We start from the raw sequence: 23,130 nt of genomic DNA on the forward strand, positions 1-23,130 counted from the left end.
TTCTATGACAGGTTGGGTTGAATTAGATTGATCTCGCCTCCATTAAAATGTTGTTAATCGGCTAATTCAGGTGTTTAGGGGGTGTATTGCAATATGAAGTTTTCATAATAAAACTATCATTGTAATACTTACCTGAATACCTGAATGATTCCCACCCTCCTACCCGCTTCAATTTTGACAGCGATTGACTCAATTGGGGGTTCTAGGCCCTGGCGGCCGGTATTTGCTGCAGCATTGGTAACGCTGACAGTTAAAATACCCACTTTGTTGGTAAATTAAGAGGGATGTAGTTTGGGCTGGTCAGTACCTGGGCTAATTCAGGTGTTCAGGTAAGTATTACAACATTAGTTTTATTATGAAAACTCATTTTATTCTGTGATATTTTTTCCAAGTTACCACTTTCTGCTGGTAACCTTCAAGGAAAGATGCTTATATAGTATTCTTGTAGTAATTTTTTACTTGTATTGTTATTTTATCAGGCAAGGATGTGTCAGCCCTTTTCCCTGATGTTGTTAACTGTATGCAGACTGACAATTTGGAACTGAAGAAGCTTGTTTACTTATACCTTATGAATTATGCCAAGTCCCAGCCAGACGGTACATGGCCATTATGGCTGTTAATACTTTTGTCAAGGTAAGGCTTTTTTCTGGTGAGGATAATCTCATTCAAGAAGTAATTGTATTATGATGTAATGTTGCATAATTTGTAGTTGCCAGGTATTTAAAGTTTGCTCGGTTGAAATTATTCTAACTAATATAATATAGTATGATTAGACAATGAATTGCTTGTCTAGTCAAGTGAATGGTAATTATTTTTCTGTTACTTACAGGCTTATTTTTATTCTTCTACAAATCAGTTTTACACTTGTAACTTACCAAGTAATTACCTGTAGCTGAAAGCTTCCTACCTCGGCAGTCAAATCTTACAAATTTTGTGGTGGCGCCACCATCCCTAGGGTAGGTGTATAAGACCCACCCACTTTTGGGAACTGATAGGTGCAAAACCGCATAGAGAACCAATTTGTTTGCTGCTGGCTCCCGACTAACATCAGTGGTTTTGACGGTTATCTTTCATCATCATTTGTTGGAATAATTGTAGGATTCTTTGGTGACATACTTGCTTATTTTGTGGTTCGTTTACATAGTTAACACTCAATTACAGTGGGGCCTCGTTATTCCCGGGGGATAGGGGGACCCAGCCCACCACCCCCCACGTGATAAGTAAATACCCGTGTTATCCTGATACCCCCCTCAAAAATTGCTTAAAAACTGCCTACTTTAATAGTTAACCACCCAAGACCACTATTCCAATGTTTATAACTGCCTACTTTAGTTCAAACACCAAATATGTTTTCAACTATCACCTAAAACTAAATGCAAGACAGTTTTAAAGTTATTGTACAAAATTAGCCTTAAAAAATAAATGTAGTATATGTACTACTGTACATATGTAGCCTACTACGCCTAGGGATTACAGCTGAGAAGCCTACATACGCCATGGTGGGGGCCTCGCTTTTTTTTCTACAAGGAAAGAGAGGATGGAGTGGTAAGAGAACTATCAAAATTATGTAAATCATATGGGTACTCACCAACAATCTATGTTGATAAAAGATGGCGACGATTTTGCAGAGCAATCCAGTAATATAATAACGATAATGCTACCAACACTATGCAGCGAAACTCTCTTCCCTTCGTCACAACACGTTAATAGTATATTCCACGTAAAAAACCTCATCTGACCTTAGGCGTCTTTCCCATAAGAGTAAAAGAATCAGGGCGTTTTGGATGCCACATAATTAACTCGTTTATATGGGTACAATTTAAGAACGCGCCGCCACACCACATTTCATAACAACAACAAACAAACGTGAGTAGGGCAGTGTTGCCAACTGGGAATGGCAATTTCTTGCTAGATTTTGTTCCATAAAAGGCTAAAAAAAATCACATACCGTATATACTCGAATAACGTGCAATCTCCCATATCGTGCGACCCCCAAATTTTCACCAATAAACAGTGGTTTTGTGTTTTGTCATGATCTCATGTATCATGCAAGTTCATAAGGTTGGTGGTTTAGCCTGCTAATGGCCGAGTCATTCAGATGTATGCTGATGCTAGTCAATTTACGGTAATTTTCTTATTAATCTCGAGAATTGAATAGAAAATCTCAAGATTAAAAAAAAAAAAAAAATCCCAAGATAATAAAATAATTGTAAAAATAACACGCCTTGAGTCCTTAATCATTCTCTCTCTCTCTCTCTCTCTCTCTCTCTCTCTCTCTCTCTCTCTCTCTCTCTCTCTCTCTCTCTCTCTCTCTCTCTCTCTCTCAGGAATAAATACGTACGTACTGTAATTTGAGTCTTTCACCAACGGGTATCAGTAAATGTGTAGACATTGTGTGCGTGTTTAAAAAAAATGTGCAGTACTCACACATTCCGATGTTTCGGTTTTTGGAATTTTTCAGATTTCGGAAATGTGAGGTCAGATGCATAATCAAACAAACACCACTACTGCAGCAAAAACATTTTTTCCCTTTTTTATGTTTTTCATTATTGTTATTTATTAATTACAGTTTATTTAAATAAATATTAATATATCTGTTAAATGAATGTGAGATAATTAAGAATCACCTATAATAAAATAGTGGGACAATTAATACCATATGTTCACTAATAGGTATTATTTTCAAAACAAACATTCCGTAAAACACATATAGTACATAACAATCAAAATATAAAATGTTTTGCAGTTCAACTTGTGAATTTTAACAAATAAGTATGACTATATATATATTTCACCATATCGATCTTGAAGTTGAAGAGTCGTAAAATTCTGAGGATGGTCCGGGGGAAAAAGGATTTGTACTTTGTGATTACGTATCGCTACAACACCATGTGGTATTTTTCATACCACTATATTGATGACGCATCGCTACGACACAATGGTGTTTTTTCATACCACTATACGTTAAAGTTAAAACATGACATAGAATCGACTTTGCGAATTCGTTCACTTTGATATTTTTTTGAACGATACAATAACTATCATTGTACTACTAAAAAACCATCTTCACATAAGTAATTTTTCGTAAGATATGTGTTGTTGCAAAAGCTAGCTTATACCATAAAAGGCTTTTATAATTTGAAGTCATTTCTTAGATATACATAATGCACCCAAACTCATTGTGGGGTAAATTTACTAGTTTCCTCGGATAGTTGAAATACTTTAGCATCATTCAAAACTCTTAATAATATAATTGCATAAATACTAGGCTATACATATTTACATCGTATACAAATACTACATACAGTTATATACACATACTTTTATATACAAAGTTAATCATATGAGTAGTGATCAGACGACAGCTGTGCACTGGACTACGTACGTACTACTTGGAAGATAAAACAAACAAAAATTTTGTTGTTGAGTCGCCGGGATAGATAACATTTTTCCAGAGATTAAAAGCTGAATTTTGTTTTGAAGTATGTCAACCGCGTTAATATATTATTGTTTTCACGAAGGAATAATTATATAAAGAAATTATTGAGTAATTTTTGCCGTCAGCAGTCAGAAAATCACGAACATGGTAAACGTTCAAACCTAGTGCCATCCATGGCATATGTCTATAAATAGAACAGAACCAGAGGGCAGTCATTGGATAACAGATCTCCATGGCTACAACCAACCAATCAGGTGTTGTTATAACTACTCTGTAATTTCTTAGAATGAACGTTTACACACATGAAGCTAACGATGATGTATGTGTTTTGCATACAGTACGTAGTTTAGTTTTTATTCTTATTAGTGTAAGTATTTTACTGATTTCATGAAGAATAGAATGATTCCTTCTCATTACTTTGAATGCAAAATGGCTGAAGATTCTTCCGCAAAATGAAGAGAAAAAAAAATTCCTTAGAAGATGATACCTATTTACTAACGCGGTGACATACCTTGCAAAACAAATTCAGCTCTTTAATCTCTGGAAAAATGTTAATCTATCCCGGGCGCCCCATAACAACAACAATGTTTTTTGTTTGTTTTATCTTCCAAGTAGTACGTACGTAGTCCAGTGCACAGCTGTCGTCTGATCACTACTCATATGATTAATTTTGTATATAAAAGTATGTGTATATAACTGTTAACTTTGTATATAAAAGTATGTGTATATAAACTGTATGTAGTATTTGTATACGATGTAAATATGTATAGCCTAGTATTTATGCATTATATTATTAAAGTGTTTGAATGATGCTAAAGTATTTCAATATCCGAGGAAAGAGTAGTAAATTTCCCCACAATGAGTTTGGGTACATATGTATATCTAAGATGACTTAAATTATAAAAGCCTTTTATGTATAGCTAGCTTTTGCAACAACACATATCTTACGAAAAATTACTTATGTGAAGATGGTTTTAGTAGTACAAATGATAGTTATTGTATCGTTAAAAATATCAAAGTGAACGAAGTCGCAAAGTCGATTCTATGTCATTTGTTTTCCTAAACGCGTTGACTTAAAGGAGAACGTTATTTTGGTTGTTTTATCACTGCCACAAACCCATAACAATGCAGTGTATGTATGATAATTCTACTAAACTATTATTCACTACCAAAATAACAATGATATTTTGTATTGAAAATTAATGTTACGTATATTCCAAACATTATTACTACGTAGCATGAATAGTACTATAAATATTTCGAAAGATAATCGCTGTGAACGCTTACCATAATTGATTTTCATATACGTACTTACATTTTGTCAGCTGGCTGGCCTCGCATAGATAAAATTGATTTCAATGATAGGAATTACTCCACGAATAGCCTTTTTATTATGAAGATATGACGACTTAAGGGAGAACGTTATTTTGGTTGTTTTATCACTGCCACAAACCCATAACAATGCAGTGTAGTATGATAACTCTAAACTATTATTCACTACCAAAATAACGATGATATTTTGTATTGAAAATTAATGTTACGTATATTCCAAACATTATTACTACGTAGCATGAATAGTACTATAAAAATTTCGAAAGATAATCTTGCTGTGAACGCTACCATAATTTGATTTCATATACGTACGTACATTTTGTCAGCTGGCTGGCCTCGCATAGATAAAATTGAGTTTCACTGATATGGAATTACTCCACGAATAGCCTTTTTATTATGAAGATATGACGATAATATAATAAGGTAAAAAAAATGCTTTATGTATTTCGTTTACGCTTCGTCGCCAATAACAAACAGCAATACTTACGATAATCTATGACAAATAGCGTTTGTATAACTTCATTGTTCAGAGAAGTTATATACGAATACTGCCAAAATAATAATGAAGTTCGAATTAATTTTAGCCTTAATGTTATTACTACTGTAATTACACTACCAATACTATTAAAATTTCTAAAAGTTTATGAAACAAAAAATGTCGCTTTGAACGCAACCGTATACATAAACCATTTTCGTACGTAAAGGTATATGCTTACATTTTGTGGCTGGCCACTCCGACGATAAGTTGAGTGCAATGATGTGGAATTTTATCTTTGAATAGGCTATTATTATGAAGATATGACTATAATATATATGGTAAGAATGGCTTATTACCTTTTATTGTCAGTTAATATCATAATGTGAATGTTTGTGTACGTTGGTGGTTATGCACTGCAACTACGCTTAGCCTACCAATTAACGTCGTACATAAACCTTGAATAGGCTATTTATTTCGAAGATAGGAGGACAATTAATTACTATTAGGTGAGAATGGTTTTATTACCTTTATTGTCAGTTAATATCATCTTATATGAGTCTTTAAATGAATGTTGGTAGTTATCGGACCACGGCCGAGGTTAGCCTACCGAAAAACATCCCATACGCAACACAAACAAACCCGTGATGCAGCGATTCATACCAGTGATGTAACATGAGAAACGGTCCAAGAAAAACCCAGTGATTAACTGGATCCGTGAATACTGATCCGTGAATAAGCGATTGCCCCACTGTATGTCGGTTTCTAGCCGTTGAGCATTAGTTATGCTCACATGGCTGTAGAACTAGGTGACTAAATGTTTGTACGATCCACACACCAAATATGTCAAGTGTAGGGGGCAGACTTGTTCTAAGCATTTATGTTGTCCAGAAAAAAAAAAAAAAATACATAGATTGGAGGATTGGGAAGAGTCTTACAAGGAAAGCTTTGAAATAAAAAAAATCAATTTAGATAAGTTAGCTAGGAATATGATGAGAAAGGGGGCTCTTAGAGCCGAAAGTAGGGTTACTGTAGAGAGTTCTTCTTCAGTAGTTGAGAATTTTCCTGCCCCTGCTCAACTTCCTGTATCTTTCCTAATTGTTAGCCCCTCCTATTTATTTTACCAGTGACTCCTATTTCAGGCTCCCATGATTCCAAACCCGACACCATTGCCAGTCTCAATGTAAAGTTTTGAGAAAAAATTTTATTGTTCCTTCATGATATACAAAATCCTCGGTCCTTTTCATAAAGGAAATACTTTCAGCTTAGGCTGGAATATGGCCGTTAATTCTTGAACAAGGGGTGGTTAGCAGTAATTACTGTCTGATAGCAGTAATATATATAATATATAATATATATAATATATGTATTATATATTATATATATTATATTGTGTTTGATATTAATAAAATATTTAACGTTAATAATTAAATATGCAAGCCCCCACTTTTTGTGATAGCCTTGCTGGCCGCCTTTTTGCTTTGTGTTAAGGGTCGGTGGCAAGGGTGCGCTAATACCCTTATTACACATTTTCACCCTTTAAGATTAGGACAAGACATGTACTATTCATCTGAAATTTAAGCTTATGCTTTGGAAATAACCAAGGGGATCTTCAAAGGCTTCTCCTTTGTTTCTAATGGTATTCCCTTTTCTCCTTCATCCTTTTGCTAGCTATTGGACGAAGATAGAAGAGGGGGTGTGGTGGTGTTGGTGTTTGGGGGATCTCCTCTCATTTCAGAGGGTGGTGCCCTGGATGCAAGGGAGTATCCTTACTTTTTAAAATCATATTTTCTTTCTTTTACGGGCTAACAGTGGTGATAGTTGGTTACAGCAGTAGATAGTTGGATATCTCTTTGTGTTGGACTATCCAAATCATAACAACGGATAAAGAGAATGATATTATCCCTAATATCGAAATATAGACCAGACAACGAATCCCCAAACGTCTGCGCTTCCTAGAAGCCCTCCATATAGGTAAGGAGAAACCAAATTTAAATATCACTCGGTAAACGTTTCTCCTTCCCACTGCTGCCCGAAGAGCAGCGAACAATCCCTAACAATGCCAGATAATCAGGAACCCCCACAGGATGATGAATCCCCGAGACCTTCGAGGCGAGATCCACGACTTTGCCCAAGACCGGCCCGACCAATGAGAATCCAACTCTAGGTCCGAGCCGCCTATAAATACTGCTCCGCAGACTTTCTTGCTATAGTCCCTTCAACCGACTTGTGAAGTGATGAACCTGCGAGAAGGTCGAAACATCACATGATACCAGCTATACCAGCACCAATACCAGCCCTTAATCAAAGACGACCCCAGCCCGGAACTATACTATGCCTATGGAATAATACCATGACTGACGACAACCCCTGCTTGACTGGAACTGAGATCCTGTTCAATAAAAGATTACCTTCAGCATTTATAATTTTTTGAAAAATTCCCAATATGAATATTGGCCAGTTTATTCAGAAAAATTGCTGAGCCTGAGATTCTGTCATTCTTTTAACAGTATTATTATAGTATAGTAAGGGCATCGCGCACAAGCGGTTTGATGTGATGATCTAATATACAATTTTCTATAATGTGGTTTAACTCACTAGGACTGATTAGGTATGGTGATAAAATGTTCTTTGTAGACATCATAATAGCATTCAGAAGTTCCTCATAGTTTAACCCTTTAACGCCGAAGAGGTATAATAAAAATCGTCTCCCGTATGCCGGGGGGTCTGGGAGTGAGTGCCGAAGTGGAAAAAATGTTTTTTTCAAAAAAATCACAGCACGCTTAGTTTTCAAGATTAAGAGTTCATTTTTAGCTCCTCTTTTTGTCATTGCGTGAAGTTTAGTATGCAACCATCAGAACTGAAAAAAAATATCTATCATATAACAGGCGGCCCTCGGTTAGCGGCAGGGGTTCCGTTCCTGGCCACAGACGCCAAGCGATTTTCGACGCTGAGCGATTTTAAAGCCTACGGCCGCCGCACACCTTCTTTCGAAACTAGACCAGTCAAAGGCGCCGTAATCCTACAACGGCGCAATAAGTAAAATAATATTTATGCAGTATAGTACTATAGAATTTACTGTACAGTACATGTGGGGTGCTCTTAGAGTATGTAAAGATATAATAAAGTTTATACAGTGTACAGGTAGCTGTAGTGTTCAGGTTACGATCATTCGTCTTACGATAGTTCGAGTTTTATAGAGATCAAATTACAATGGCCTAACTTTGATCCATCTTCTGTTACATAAGTTCAATAACAGCAAAAAGAGAATGATGAAAGTATAGTTTTACGTTATACTCGTTGCATGAACGTGTACAGCCATGAACAACCGAACGAGAAACTACTTTTTTTTTTTTTTTTCTAAGTACAATCGAACTGGATAACATCTGTTTGGCTTGTATTTCGATCATCGTATTACAGTGCAACATTACCGTATTTGTTATAAATGGCGTTATGTATAGAATAGAACTGAGATATCTTAATGTAATAACTTTATTCGCTATAGATCAGAGATCAATATAGATTAAGATCAATCGGGAAATATAATGTTAAATTTAAACTTAGTTATAACTGAAGCTGAGAAAACTGTTCAAGCTGCTAATGACTATTATCGTACATCGGGCAAAAACAAGGATAAAACGGGCAGTAAACGTCTGCCATCACACACAACTGTAGATAAATTGGGATAAAATCATTTTAATCAAAACTACTGTGCTTGAAAGAACACATTTTACTGTTGCTTCACGCCGATATAAGATAAATAACGTAAAGTTCGTATTACGATGGTATAAAGGATTACGTATTGCGAACGGAATCACGTAATTTTTTAGGCAATAAACATGCCGCCAACGTAATCTGTTAACGAAAAAAATAGTAGTTCACATTCACACGAGACATATTCAATAAATATTTCCACCTAACAACACGCTGTATAAGGAAAATAACGTTGTCTCATATAAGTCAAGTATATAGATATTCGTTTATGCTAACGAGAAGCAAGAGCATTCGCCTCAGAATTGCGTTATGGTGTGAAACAGACTCGTATTCATCAGCTGATTTCAAACCACAACATTGGCCGCTCCGCGGAATACGGGCTTAAGTTTACGTAGTATTTTAAAATACAATAATATGAGAATACATACAATATTCTTGGATACGGTGAAATAATGTATAACTTTTTAAAGGATTTATGGAAAAGATGCATAATTAATAAAATAACACAATGCATTTTCGGAACTGGCGGACAAGAATGAACATGAAAAACCATCCCCTGACAACGTGGAGCGTAGTTACAAAGGCTGCCTTAATTGTATCTTATTTCTGTACAAAATGAAAATACCTTTACGCAATATATTTTCATACCACATTTTAAACAATAAAAGCATAAACATTTGAAAAATCGACACATCGATCGCTAAATTTGCACTTTTTTTAACTATATTTTCGAAAGAGCGGCAGACGGCGGCATACAAGAACGAACTTGAAAAAAAAAAACATCGTAGTCGATAACTTGAAGGGGAGTTTCAAAAGCTGCCTTTTTATCATAATTCTGCACAGAAATAAAAATACCCTATTCATAATACATTTTCATACACATTTTAAACATAAAAGCATAAACATTTATAAAATCGACACATCGATCGCTAATTTGCACTTTTTTTAAATCTATATTTTCGGAAGAGCGGCAGGCGGCGGCTTACAAGAAAGAACATGAAAAAACATCGTATTTGATAACGTGAAGGGCAGTTCTTCAAAAGCTGCCTTTGTATCATATTTCTGTACAGAAATAAAAATGCCTTTCACGTAATACATTTTTATACACATTTTAAACAAAGCTGAACAATTATGAATCGACACATCCATAGCTAAATTTGCACTTATGTAACTCGATATTTTGGCATAGAACAGCGTCAGAGGCATATTATTTTTGTACCCTAAACTACCTACGTAATAACTCTCCATAAAATTTGTTAATATAATTTGCATAACCTTTATGGTCTGAACGGCATTTCTACATAGAGAAAATATATCACAAAATGATGCATGAATTCATAATGCGCGAACGTTAAAAAAAAAGCTATTTTGAAAAATTCACCATAAATCAAAATATTGTGCTAGAGACTTCATGTTTGTTGCAAAATGAAGGTAATTGATTGAATATTATTAGGCTGTAAGTGTTGTAGCTTACAATTGCAGTTTTCTACCATTTCGGTCGAGTTTAAGTTTATCGAAGGACAAATTTTTTCTATTTATCGTTATTTATATGAAAATATTTCAAAACTGATAAAAGCTACAACCATAGTTTGTGTTTTGTTGTATTCTACAGAGCTGCGGTCATCACATGCTGAAAAGGGCGGTTGATACAGGTAAACTATATTACTGAGCTCCATTCTATCCCCTTTCATTAGGGTATAGAAACATGTATCTGTCCCTTCTCTAACAAGGTAGGGAAGAGGACATTAGCATGAGACAAACCCAATACTACTTGTGTATTTGTCCTCTTGCCTCCGACTATAAACTCTTGTTTGCTATTCATAAGAGGCTATGCTTGCCTCTCTATTATGATTGGTCCAGAGGTCTGGCCATTGGTCTTGCAGTTCTCATACTCGATCAATTGGACAGAGGCCAGGTTCCCTTCCTTGCTCTTATGACCAGGATGGGAACCTTGATTGGGCAAACAAACCAGTCTGTTCACATGACTTTATCTGATTCTCCCTACCAATCAGTGAGTCTTCCTTTTGTAAAGGACTGAGGGTTTCTATTACGTTTAGGAATAAATCACAATTTTTTAAAGTAAATTGTATTTTTCCTAACTATAGAAACCTGAGGTCCTTATATATTTGCCCACCTTATGCCACCCCTCAATCTGTTCCTTTGCCTAAAGCAAAGTGGAATGTTCATGTCCACTTGGGCTGGACTCCCGACTATCGGATAAGCAGTAACTGCCTAATTACCTTGTTGTTATTCTTCTATGACCGATTTCCATCCTATGCTGATAGCAATTCCTTCTGTAAAGGACCTCAGTTTTGTATAGTTAGGAAAAATACAATTTTTTTTTTTTTAGATTGTGATTTTTATTTGTAGGATTTCAGGATGTATGTTATCTTGATTTTTTACGTTTAAATGTGTCTTCTCTAAATGTATCTTCTCAGGATTGTGAGGACCCAAACCCGTTAATTAGAGCTTTGGCTGTCCGGAACCATGGGTTGCATCAGAGTTGATAAGATCACAGAATATTTATGTGAGCCATTGAGGAAATGCCTCAAGGATGAAGATCCATATGTGCGGAAGACTGCAGCGATTTGTGGGCAAAACTGGCAAAATTAATGACATTAATGCTTCAATTGGTAGAAGGACCAAGGATTTTTATTTTTGGATCAGTTAAAAGAACTTCTGTCTGATTCAAACCCAATGGTAAGTACATAATATTTTAGCTTTGTATTATTCTTAAGGAAATCTAGTATTTGTATAGTGCCTGCGGAAAGATGCTGAAAATTCTGTCTTTTCCCATGTTTTTTACATTGGGATGCATTGTTGATGAAATATTAAGATGAGGGCAAAATGCAGTGATTTGAAAAGGTTTGAAAATCTTTTTTCATTGTCTTTGTCTCCTTCTTTGTAGGTTGTAGCCAATGCAGTTGCTTCCTTACTGAAATTAATGAAGCCAGTAGCTCTGGTCAGCCCTCATGGGAGCTGAATGCATCAACCATGAATAAACTTTTAACTGCTCTGAATGAGTGTACAGAATGGGGCCAAGTGTTTATATTGGATGCTCTCTCTCAATATACGGCGAAGGACGAGCGAGAAGCACAGAGGTAAGATTGAGATTGACTTTTGCACCAGCTCGTGTGAAGGTTATAATAATAGGGCAAATACGTTGTAGTATAGTGCCAGTATATTCTTTTCTGTTCATTTTGCAGTTAAAGAAAAACTGACTCAAATATTTCCCTCTACAGCATTTGTGAACGTATTACTCCTCGACTGGCACATGCCAATGCTGCTGTTGTTTTGTCTGCTGTCAAGTGTCTCATGAAATTTATGGAACTAATGGTTAGCGATTCAGAGTTTGTCAAGAACCTCTCAAAGAAGTTGGCTCCACCACTTGTTACTTTGTTGTCATCTGAGCCAGAGGTAAGATCTGATGTTTTAACAACAGATTCCAGAGTTTCAGTTGATCTGTTGGCAGTGAAACACTGTAGTTTAGTATTGTAATTAACTCCATCATGCAATATAGTTCATATAAATTATTAAATCTTCAGAAGGTGTGTAATTAAGGAGACTTGTACACCTTTATTTTCAGATATTTTAAGGGATTATAGTTTTTTAAAACATTTCACTAATAAATGTGTATTTGGTTGAAATTAGTAGCTGTGGGAAACATTTACAATGATGTGTTAAATATTGCCAGGTAATTTTCTGTACATTAGTTTGGAAAACCGTTCGATGTTTTAAATCAGTGTCATGAATACTAGTTTCAGAAGTTTCTAGTGTGCATATTCTTCAAGAAATGCATTATGCTCTTTAGTAGTTTTGTAGTTAATAGCTTTTGCAGTTTTGGCGGAGCCCAAAACAACTCTTCCATGGAAGTCTCACACTGACTGTTTATAGCAGTATTATTCTTTTACTGAAGTTGCATAGCAAAAAAGAAGTCAAAATGATATCTTAAGTTAAACAGAACTATTTTGGGGACATGAGAATAAGATGATCTTTGTTGATGTCATCAATACTACAGAAGGGGAGTAGCCTTTTACTTCACATCTGTTCCCTGCAGCCTCCTCACTTTCTTTACGTTCATCTTCTTAAATGTTACCTTTTTCTCTTTGACTAATATTTAAGAACAAATCCCAAACTAACTAAATGAGGTCTAGAAATGTGAAGCTGCTCCTTTATAGTTATGGGTACTGAACAACCCATGAAGGGCATATGGTCAGGGGAAGGCGTAATTTCTCATACTTTTATTTTATTTTTTCAGGTCCAATATGTGGCATTGCGTAACATTAATTTAATTGTTCAGAAGAGGCCTGAACTGCTGAAGCATGAAATGAAGGTGTTCTTTGTGAAGTATAACGATCCCATTTTATGTTAAGCTTGAAAAACTTGACATCATGATTCGTCTAGCATCAGAAGCCAACATAGTTCAAGTACTCTCAGAGTTGAAAGAGTGAGTCGATTTTCTCATGTTTGGTTGGATATTTATCCTACAGAAAGATACTGTATAATTTTGGTTATTTTTCCTACAGAAAGATATTGTATAATTTTGCATTTATTTTCTCATGCTCACGGATATGTTTTAATTACAGGTATTTCCCACTTACGATGGGTTAGGTTACAAAAAAAAAACTTTATTTGAAATTCACTTAGCCTTCACCAGGGTAAACAGTACAATCATATATACTATACAGTATCTTAGCCTACAGAATAAAGGGATTTTGACGTAAGGAAAAATCTATTTCTGGGCGATTGGCTCGTGTCGCCAGCGAAATATCCTTTAATCTATTATTTCTAGGGTAAATGTACTAACACATACCAGAGAATAAATAAATAAAGAAAAAGGTCAAGTATAACTGACTCGCTCACCCAATCCAAGAGGGTGTCGGTATGAACACTATTGGGCAGTGAGACCACTACCACGAGCCAAATGCCAAATAGAATTCTCCCACTACAAAATCCCTCCAAGAGGGGAGCCGACCCACAGAGTGGGCAGCAAGTACTACAACTACTCCATCCCATGCTGCCGACTGCTGCGCCTCTGGTGGCCATCCTGAAGTTAGCAGACAATCTTGGGCAAAGGGATGGGTAGGGCGGGATTTCGCTGGACGACCACGAGCCTAATCGCCCAGAAAATAGATTTTTCCTTACGTCAAAATCCCCTTTTCTGGGCTCAGCTCGTGTCGCTGCGCGAAATCGTACCAGAGAAATAGCACAAGATTGTAAACAAAATTAATAAAATAAAATAAAATAGGTCTCAAAATAAAAGATAAAATAAAATTAAAAGAATATAATTGCTAAAAGGATACATATACACAGTGATACAAAATAGAAATATGCTTAAATTACACTTAATTCTAATAATATTTCTTAACTTAAGGTAATTTACATATATACAGAGGTAAAATGGCTTAAATGTATCAAAAAGGTATCTGTGTAAAGCTATGTATCAAAATTTCAGAGCAATTAATATAATAAGATGAACAAACAATTCAACAATAATAATATATAAAGGAATGTATATGACTTAATATACAAAAAACCCGTAACCCATTGAACAATTAAGATGTATCCCCTAGCATAAAAATAAGGGGATAACATCCATGAGATCAATATCCGTAATCACCTGTGATGTCCCTAGCAAAAAATAAGGGACACCCACCACATCATCATAAAAGCAGCTAAGACACAAGGTGACTGTAATGAACAAGGCAGGAATAGACGAACTGTTGGGTGAGGCAGGTAGAAAGGAGGACTGGATCTTCTACTAAAGATTAGTTAGAGTCAGGGGAAACTATGTTACCCGCTGCTACTGCTGAAAATTTCAGAGCTTCCAAGGACTTAAGGTAATGACGTTTGAACACTGTCGGCGATTTCCATCCAGTATACTTTTTCAACTCATCGAAGTTCATATGTTGGAAATCAGTTAATTGAGGTGGCTACTGCCCTGACATCATGTGCTTTCGGGAAAGAGTCAGGATTGGCTTGTTTAATGAAGTACAGGATTGTTGCCTGATGCCTTTAATAGATAAAGTTCCACCTTTTTCCCTCTTAAAGAGGGGACCCGATGAGGATGAGGAGGTCCTGGACAGAAAGGCTCGTAAGGCTGAAACTGGGCAAAGAGATACATCTTGTGGAAGGGGTAGTACCTTCCAAGGTTCCCACCTCATCAAAGGATCTTCATTCTTTGCTATAAAGCTACGTTCCGGAGAAAGTAGTACTTCCCCCGTGGGGAGGAATTGAATATGATCCGGATCTCTGGATAAAGCCGACAGTTCTGAAATTCTTGCTCCTGAAGCCAAGCTTAATAAAAATAGAGTTTTTCTTAAGAGCATTATAAACGAGCATGTGTCATTATCGGTTTCTGAAGCCAGTTTAGAACATCGTTTAAGAACCATGATACTGACGTAGGCCTTAACAGAAGGTCTAAGTCTAGCACATGCCTTGGGAAATAGACGAGAAGTAGGAATCCGTCAAGTCTATGTTGAATCCAAATTGAAATATCTTTTTCAAGGCTGACTTGTTTGTCGTAATCGTGCTAGCTGCTAAACCTTTTTCAAATAGGGATCTGAAAAAGGATATAGCTGAATTAATTGTCATGATTCTAATTATTCTGATTCTCTCAGGAAGATTGCTAACTTTTTGACAGCAGCATCATACTGTCTCAAAGTTGAATCCCTTTTATCGGATTCCAAGAAGAGAATATTCTGAGGGTCAATATTCGCATCCCTTTTCGCTGCAAACTTCATGAAATCCATAAAGTTAGGGTTTTGAGAATCCCTGAGGAAGCGAACACAGTCTTCGTTTGTACTGACTGGGAGAGCCTGGGATTGGGGATCCGAAGAGGACGAAGACCCAGTTCCAGAATTAGGGGATACCAATTGCTCTTCGGCCAGTCTGGGGCTACTAGAGCCACTTGACCCTTGAATGTCCTGAGTTTGTTTAACACTTTCATGAGAAGATTCACTGGAGGAAAGACATAAATCTTCTCCCAGTTGTTCCAGTCTAGAGCCAGGGCGTCCGTGGCATAGGCCAGAGGGTCCAGGTTGGGGGCCACATAACACGGGAGTTTGTGGTTTCGCTTGAGATGCGAAGAGATCCACCTGTAGACCTGGAACTCTCTGAAGGATCCATTGGAACGAACTGTTGTCCAGTGACCATTCCGACTCTAGGGGCACTGATCGGGATAGAGCATCTGCTATGACGTTTCTCACTCCAGCTATATGAGTGGAGGAGAGATGCCAACTGAACTTGTCTGCCAGGGAGAAGATGGCTACCATGACATGATTTAGATGACGTGACTTGGAGCCTCCTCTGTTTATACAATGTACTACCACTGCGCTGTCCAGGCTAGCTTTATGTGGGAGTACCTTGGCGGACGTAACCTTTTTAGAGTCAAGAACACTGCCATTGCTTCCAGTACGTTTTATGGAACTGACGGAACTGAGGTGACCGCGTTCCTGTGAAACCTTTTTTGACTGGGATACCCTCCCCAACCGCTTAAAGACGCGTTCTGTGTGGATGGTGATCCCTGGTGGAGGGAACTGAAGGGGTACTGACACCGACAAGTTCTTGACTTTCGCCCACGGGCCGGAGTCGATTCTTTAGCATCAGAGGGACTGAGATAATTTGTCCCTGACCTGACATTTGCTCGTGAGCGCCAGATTCTGGTTAGGTCTTTCAGTTTGGCTTTCATTAGGATGTTCGTTACTGATGCAAACTGGAGCGAACCCAGGATCCTTTCCTGAGTCCTTCTTGACGCCAGTTTGTGACTTAGAAATTGCTTGACTGACTTCGCTATTTCCTTCCTTTTGGTTGATGGAATCGACAGAGTATGGGAGGATAGATTCCATTGAATGCCCAGCCACTGAAAGTTTGACTCTGGAGTGAGTCTTGACTTGGTCCTGTTTATCTTGAAGCCTAGATATTCCAGGAACTGAATCACTTTCAGTGTTGCTCTGTTGCATTCCTCGACTGTTGGAGCCCAGATCAACCAATCGTCGAGATACGCTACTACCATAATCCCTTGTGAACCTGAGTTGTTGCACTACCACTTCCGCAGTCGTGAACACCCTGGGTGCTACGTGAGCCCGAAAGGAACTACCTTGAAGGAGAATGTCTGGTCCCCTATCTTGAAGCCCAGATACGGACGGAAGTGTCTTGCAAATAGGGATATGATAGTAAGCGTCTGTAAGATCGATAGAGGTGGTGACGGCCCCACGGGGAAGTAAGGTCCGCACCTGCGAGATCGTGAGCATCTTGAACTTGTCGCAGCGAATGGCTAAGTTTAAGCGGGACAAGTCTAAGATTACCCTTCTTTTTTGTGAGCCTTTCTTTGGCACGCTGAACAAGCGACCTTGAAATTTTAATCTTTTGACTCTCGCTATAGCTCCTTTCTGAAGGAGATCCTCGGCGTACTCTGTCAATTCCTTGGAAGGAAGTTGACGGAAAGGTCTGGATGGAGGTGGGTTCGCTAACCAGCTCCCACCCAGGCCTTTTGAGACAGTGCTCTGAGCCCACTTGCTGAAGTTCCACCGGTGGCGAAAGTGAAACAGCCTCCCTCCTACCTGAAGTTCTTCATTGGTTCTGGTAACCTCCTCGGCCTCCTCTGAAGTGTTTTCCCCTATTAAAGGGACCTCCCGATCCTCTCCCACGAAAGGAACGCTTACCTCTGCCTCCCTTACCCGAGCGGTCATACTTCTGTGAAGATTGACTCTCGAAGGCTTGATTGTAAGCTGGAGAGATGGCGTAAGAGGTGGAGGGCTGAGGCTGAGGGGGAGATCACGTAAATTGGCTGTGATTGAGCCTTTGAAGTGGAAGGTTGGGCTGTTTGCACTAAGGGAACCGCCGGAACTTGCTGAGAAAAAGCGTGGCTGCTTTTTCTGGTAGGGCTGGAAACGCCTGGGTTTCCTTTGCCCCTTACCTCTAGCTGTTAGATCTTGCCTCCTCTTAGCCGTAAGGCCCCAACGGTCCTTAAGGCTCTGGTTCAACCTCGTAGCCTCTGACTGGACTTCCTTCACCATGGCTTCTGGGAAGAGATCTGCTCCCCAGATGTTCGACGAGAGTAACCTATTCGGCTCGTGCCGAATGGTTGCTTCTTGTAGGACATGCTTCCTACAATTCGTCCTAGCAGTGGCAAACTCAAACATATCTGACTGTACCGTTTGAGTCAGGGATTTGGTCATAAGTTTGAAAAGCGGCTCTGAACCATAGGCTATGGTGGCCACCTCGGTCATAGCCATAGAATTAATCGATCTGGCTAATCGCGATTTGGCGTCAAATTCAGCCTGAATAAGGCTATCTGGAAGCCTGGGTAGCTTTTCACCAAACTGCTCCATAGCACAGTCCGGTTTGAGTTGCCAGCTAGCTTGAGGTGTTCGGTAAGTCTTCCCACAATTCTCCGGCTGAAGGAAGTAACGGAGATGTGGGATCTGCTTCCTTCAGTTGAGGTATGGGGTCCCCCTTCTGGGGTGGCCGCTGGAATGGTAGGACCTCGCGATCTTTGTCAGGAAAGGGAGCGGGGTACTCTCATCCATTGTGAAGATCGTAAAGGGACTCTTGAAAGGTTGGATTTTCGTATTAGAACAATCCATGTCCTCTAAACACCTGAGCCATTCTCTCTGAGCCTGGTCTCGTGAATAGAGGACCTGTCCTCCTTTGGTACCCTATCATCCCGAATCATGGCTGAGGCGTGAGCCTTGTGGCGTAGCCGATGAACGGAGGCTGGAGGTCTTCCGGGTATAACTCGAAGTCCTCTATCCTTCCGAGTTCCAAATTCCGGTGTAGAAATGAGTCCGTCTTGGAAGGGGCGTATGAACCGCTACTCTCCCACGGGTTTGTTGTTATCGAGAACGGAGGTAGAGAGTCATACGGGGGAAGCTGGGCTCCACCTGTATTGAAAGGTGGAGGAGAGGCTAGAGGAGCTTGGCTCAGTCCGGCTATAATGGAGTCTTGAGAAGTAATCCTATCCGACAACCGAGAGATCATTTGTTCCATGCTACTCTTTAGAGACCCAACCAGGTCGCCCACCTGTTGTAACAGGCCAGCATTGGAGTCCAAAGCCGGAGCTGTTCTGCTGGAGGTGGAGGGGTGGCTCTGAATTGGAACCAAGGGTAGCGGAACTGACGACTCTGCCGGAGTGTGAGATCTCTCTCTGGAGGATTTACTCCTCGAGGACTTAGAGCCGGACCCAGAAGCTTTAGATCTGTCTGCTCCGGGATTCCTAGCCGGAGACTTACGAGAGGAGGATGACGCCGAAGCCGTCTTCTTAGACGACGACGACGTCTTTGTCAAGGATTTCACTGCTTGACCCTTGACCTTGGGTCTAACCGAAGCGTCAGGAGGAGTATACAATTCATCACCCGTAAAGCCTTGGAAGGATGGAGAGGTTGCAGGAGTAGAAGAAACAGTTACGCTCAAGGGTGTCCCTTGGGTGTCCACCTTACCTACCTCGACCAACAGGTCGTCTACACCTACCATAGGTTCTACATTAATATCCAACGTCGCGACTTCCGAGGAGATGTCCTGGTCTTGGTCAGTCAATGAGCAGCCAGCTGTTGCTGGATGAAGGCGATAGTCGGGGCCGCCTCTACTGGTCGACGTATCCTGTCGCCTTGCCTCCGGGAAGATTAGTACCGCCAACCTTTTCTCCAGGATGTAGGGCATACCCTTGGCGGCGTTCTTCCCGAAACCGCCGACCCAGGCCCGCAGGGTTGCCATGTCGGTATCCCTCACTGCCGGGCGCCTGGAAGAGAGGGTATTGATTAGATTTAAGAATCACTTAAAACTAAAGCTAACTTAAAGTATAACTTAAACTTATAGGGGTGCTATAGGGCCCCTTGAATTTTCCTTAAGTTAGAGTGATTGATGAAAACTTAAGCACTATAACAGATGCGGACCAGCTACCGGAGATGGAATACTTACCCCGTCTAAAAGCTGGCTCACCAGATCGTAACATATGGTACACGTCTCATGGTACCAGACCTGGATGTCCCCGTGCGGAGTCGCGCATGGAGCATGGGACCGGCAAACTTCGTGTCCACACGGGTCCTGAAGTGTGGCGGCGCAATCCCGGATGCTCACAGTTGGTGGTCTGTAAGTGGAAAGACACATGAGTATCTTAAAGAATATCACTTACAGCTAAAGGACAGAAGAACTCCGTTGCATGCCGGAGCTCGGAAAAAATTCGGGCATAACCCCTCCCTTACTAGCCTGAATAGGCTATAAACCCCGGAGGTATCCGGTGAAAAGGAAGGGAGGGGGAATGGTTTAAGGTACTTAAAATAAACTTAACATCTTAAACCTAAAAGCTCGAACGTACCGGACTAAGTCCAGTGCGTGGCGAGTGATAACTCAGTGAAACGGAGAGGTTAGAAGGGACCGACTGTATGTTCCGGTCCACCCCGTGGGGTAGACTTAGCACTTTCCGCTAGATGCCAGGCCTCCGGTGGTAAAGGAGCCCTAGTTAAGGTGGGAAAGATCGGGTCTTAGGCCATAACTCCGGGCTAGTAACGGAGCGACGGAGTAGTAATGGAGAGGGGAAAGGCCAGTCCCCCCCACCTTACCATCCGACCGGACCGAGAGCCGGAGAGGTCGAGTCCAGTCTGGGTCTGTCCCGTCCCACCTCTAAACCCCCTCCGCTGGGGGGAGAGAAAAGGGAGGGAGGCAGGCTCGGGTATGCGGAGCGAGCGTGGGCAGGCCTAGCCACCCCCCCCCGACCCTATGGAAGAGCGGGAGGGGGGAAAGGGACTGGACAGGCGTATCTGGCTGCCTCGTGATCACATAGTGACCACGGGGCGATAAGAACAACAACTAAGCCTAAACATAACCAACTGATCAGCGAGATGCTATCGGGAAGCAACCGAGCTGACAAGCGGTAACATAAAGGCCCAATAGGCCATGACCTAGGCTAAGCGAGCCAGACGCCTAACTAACCTAACAATATCACATAGATAATAAAATGAATAATAAAATGAAAGAAAGAAAACAAAATAGTAGGAGAAAAAATCCAGGAGTGTACGACTAACCCGAAGGCAAGTCTACCACTCAAAGCTAGCCGAGGCCGATACTAAGAGCCGTGGCTAGGGTCTGATGGAAGAGCCTACATAAGGTAAAAGACATGCATGCATGACAAAACCGTGTAGACCTTACCCTAAACAAGCGAATAATAAAATAGAGCGTACAAAGACAGGGGATGCTCTGGGTATGGGCGACCCAGAACGGACCCATCACGAGGCAGAACCATGCTGCCATGCTTCCGACCTAGAGATCGTATTTATACCTAAAAAAACGAAAAAAGCAAATACGAGCTCAGGGCCAGGAAAACCGGAAAAACGCAAAAAGCAATAAACACTGAGTACTTAACTTAGCTGCTGCGATGGCTGCACGCTCCATGGTAATAAAATCCAAAAGAAAGGGCACAAAAACACAGAGAAGAAAATGGCACGTGTGTATCGTGTGCGCTAACTGAAAAGGATGGCCACCAGAGGCGCAGCAGTCGGCAGCATGGGATGGAGTAGTAGTAGTACTTGCTGCCCACTCTGTGGGTCGGCTCCCCTCTTGGAGGGATTTTGTAGTGGGAGAATTCTATTGGCATTTGGCTCGTGGTAGTGGTCTCACTCGCCATAGTGTTCATACCGACACCCTCTTGGAGGGTGAGCGAGTCAGTTATACTGACCTTTTTCTTTATTTATTTATTCTCTGGTAGTGTTAGTACATTTACCCTAGAAATAATAGATTAAAGGATATTTCGCGCAGCGACAGGCTGAGCTGAGCCCAGAAATACAGTATACAGTCAACCCCCTGTATTTGCAGTCTATAAATTATTCATGGAAAATTTGCCAATTCACAGACCTTTTTGTCAAGAAATATTCACTAATGTATTTGATGTTATTTTTCAGGACCAAATAAATTTTAATAAAAAAGATTTAGTAATTTTCAAATATTATTTACTTAATGTATTGCTACAAAAAAACAGTAGTTAGGTCTGTCTGTCTGTTGTCTATAAGTACTTTTCACTGGTGCGGAATCCCCACAAGTGCTTAACAAAAACTGACAGATCATTTCTTAGCATTAAGGGTTAAAGAGGGGTGAAGGAGAGAGGGTCTTTCCCTACTCAGTGACTACCTAACTAACAAGATCAAGCCATTTTCAATTTGTTGCTGAATATGGTAAGATACGGGTGAAAATTACATCCGGAAAACTACAGCTCAGTTGGTATTTTATGGTAAACATTGAATTGTGAATTCACAGCTAACTGACCCTAACTTTCTGACACTTGCACTTCTATATCTCTTAAGTTTCACCACACTTACTTTATTTGCTCTAATGCTCCTATCAACCACTCACTCTGCCCTTTGCCTCGGCCCTTCTAAAACTGCCTCCTTATAGTCACACCTTCCTTACCTTTCTTCTTCGTACCTACTAATTCCCACTCACCACTGACTAAATCACTTTCATTCTGTTCCTTACTCTCTTCCTTTTTCCCAACATTCCTCAATTCCTTTCACATCCTGTCTACCGTCCTTACCAATTTTCCTTCCTTTATTCTTTTTCTTCTTCTCAAGCCCTTTCTTATCCTTATCCTCATTCCTATCCTTATCCTGTCTCCCTTCTTATCCTTACTACAATCATATCATTTTCATCACTTGCACTCTCATCCACTTGCTCTTCCACTTTCTTTACCACTCCTGGACCATCACAAAGACCCAGGAGACCTACCTCCGACATCTCCCTCTCCAAAAACCCCTTATATCATCTTCATCATCTCTTGCACATTACTCATCATCAATCCCAACTTTTCATCCATCTTCTCGACCATCCGCTGCTCAGCCTCTTTCATTCCCTCTTCTACATTCCTCATTGCTCCTCTCAACCCTCCAATTCCATACTTTTTATTACTTTATACTCATTCTCAATCCTAATCCTCTCGTACTCTTCTTCCACTCTTTCCTTAGCTTCCCTCAACAACTGCAACTCCTCCTTCAGCCTCTCCACTTCTTACTTTCTTCACCAATCACACAGCTCACTTCACCAATCATCCTGCAGCTGCCACACCAGCAGCCCCACGTTGGGCACCAAAATAATGTGGCGGAATCACAAGCAAAAAACAAAAGCAAGCAACAAGATCTCCCACATTTACATTAATCGTTCCAAATAACAAATTTTCCCACAGCCA

General features: G+C 39.9%; 1 pseudogene; it reads left to right on the forward strand.

Annotated features, from left to right (window-relative positions):
• Positions 1–481: 481 nt before the first annotated feature.
• Positions 482–23,130, forward strand: part of LOC135224485 (AP-1 complex subunit beta-1-like) — a 191,584-nt pseudogene continuing 168,935 nt past the window's right edge.

The sequence above is a fragment of the Macrobrachium nipponense genome, chromosome 12, assembly GCF_015104395.2.
Source record: "Macrobrachium nipponense isolate FS-2020 chromosome 12, ASM1510439v2, whole genome shotgun sequence".
NCBI classification, from domain to species: Eukaryota; Metazoa; Arthropoda; class Malacostraca; order Decapoda; family Palaemonidae; genus Macrobrachium; species Macrobrachium nipponense.